The sequence below is a fragment of the Otolemur garnettii genome, unplaced genomic scaffold (assembly GCF_000181295.1).
Source record: "Otolemur garnettii isolate 467f Iridium unplaced genomic scaffold, OtoGar3 scaffold00243, whole genome shotgun sequence".
Lineage (NCBI taxonomy): Eukaryota > Metazoa > Chordata > Mammalia > Primates > Galagidae > Otolemur > Otolemur garnettii.
This window is the reverse complement of record NW_003852638.1, coordinates 1,827,874-1,829,864: the sequence shown is the minus strand read 5'-3', so window position 1 is coordinate 1,829,864 and position 1,991 is coordinate 1,827,874. Positions and strand designations below refer to the sequence as shown.

General features: G+C 43.5%; 1 pseudogene; it reads right to left on the bottom strand.

Moving 5' to 3' along the window:
* Window positions 1–1,991, bottom strand: part of LOC100948696 — an 11,859-nt pseudogene that overhangs the window by 5,849 nt on the left and 4,019 nt on the right.

The window sequence follows — 1,991 nt, the reverse complement described above, 5'->3', positions numbered from 1 at the left end:
TATGAATCACTTGTCCAAGGGTGGTTTTAATAACTATTAGCTTCCCCACTGGGCATCGAACTATCCTTTCCCCCTCCTGAAGACTTGGAGTAACCAATTCTCCACCAAGAAAAGTGCCCCAGAGTTTCACAACCATTCATGCCTTCCTGTGCTGAAGGTGCAAAAGTAAACGGCCTTTCCTTGAAATGACGTCACAAAATGCTGTTACACTCCCTTGTATGGGAATAAGAAACAGTAACACTGTCTATAACCCACACATGCAGAAGAAAGAGAAAATATGCCAAGTGGCTCATGCCTGTAATATCCTAGCACTCTGAGAGACCGAGGAAGGAAGATCACTTGAGGTCAGGAATTTGAGACCAATCTGAGTAAGGGTGAGATCCCATCTCTACTAAAAATAGAAGATATTAACTGAGCATGGTGGTGCACACCTGTAGTCCCAGCTATACATGGGAGGTTGAGGTGGGAGGATTGCTTGAGCCCAGGAATTTGAAGTTGTGATGAGTTATGATGACACCACTCTACTGTGGCAACAGAGTACTCTGTCTCAAAAACAAAAATAAAAACAGAAAATAATTCCACTGAGTCATGGATGTGGAGGAATTCTTTTCTAGCCAGGCCCCCTTTCTAATGTCTGAAGTCCTTCCCCTAAACCCTAAGCAATGATGTTTTCCCCCAGGGGAATCTATTCCATTCTTTTGCACAAGTCCAGAGATCAATGAGCACAAAGCATTTGACAACATCAGAAAGTCCCTGGACACTACCTTTCTATATTACCTGCTGTAGGTATTGGTCTCTGTTTTATGTCACCCCATGGGAAATACAGGGAAGATACAGGGGCTTCCAGAGGCTTGAGGTTTTGGAGGAGAAAGTAGGCATGGGGGCCATGAGGAAACACTCATGTCGCCAATGACCTTTCCCCACAGAGGCAACCAAACACTCCTTTGAAACTCTGCTTTTAGCTGTGGGGACTGGATATTTTTAAAGACCATCTCAAATTAGCACATGTCTGGTAGGGGGTGACCAGGCTAGAGAGAAGTCTAAGTGTCATTGCCTTGAAAGATGTTTAGCTTAAAGAAGGAACTAGGGATGGGGGGCAAGAAAGCTGTTGCCAAACATGGAAAAGAATCTTATTTTCTGATGTTCTAAAGACCAAGTGAATAATAATAGGATTTTGACTCCACCTATGGACAAAACATGATGGTTTCCCAGCATCTCAGGAGAACATGCCCCTTCTGACTTTGCCCTTGGAGAGAGGCTACAGCAGGGGCCACGTGGAATCAAGGAATCACATGCCTTGCTAGGTCACTTTCAAGCCTGTTTCCAGGTGTGGTGTGGCCATGGCCTGATCACTGCTGGAGGTCCCAGTTCTGGACTCCTCCTGAGCGTGTGTGCTGAATTCCAGCCCAGAACCTTCTCTGCAGAGAGCAGGAAGGGTCTCCTTGGAAGCATCATCTACATCAAAGTTTATGCCCCACAAGCCCTCAAATACTTTCAAACAATCAGTAAAACTTTTGAAAACTGAAGTGACTTTAAGGGCTGTGTCACACTCATCATCTCTTTCCATCTTTTAATAGAGTCACTGCAGGTTTATTGAGAAGAGTGTGGAGACTGTTGCTGACAGCTCTAGCTGGCAATCACAGTTCAAGCCGGTATTGCAAGCTGGGTTTTTTTTTTTCTTACTTTAAAGTTGATAGCCAGAATCTATCATTTTTCTAGGTTTTTTTTTTTTTTTCCTTAAAAGAGGTTTATATTGGGGGGGGGTGAGGTCGAAATGGGTCTGGCAAATGTCAGTGCTACTTTCCTTTTTGGTTAAGTCATTAGCCAGAGGTTTTTTTCCATAGGAACGAATTTTGCCATACACCTTTCTTGCTATACTATAGATTTGGTACTTTGCAAGAAAAATTATTTCCCTCCATGTCTATAACAGGAATGGTATGTTTCTTGGCATAGCTTGGAAAATAGATGCATCATTGCCTTTGCCTTTCTGG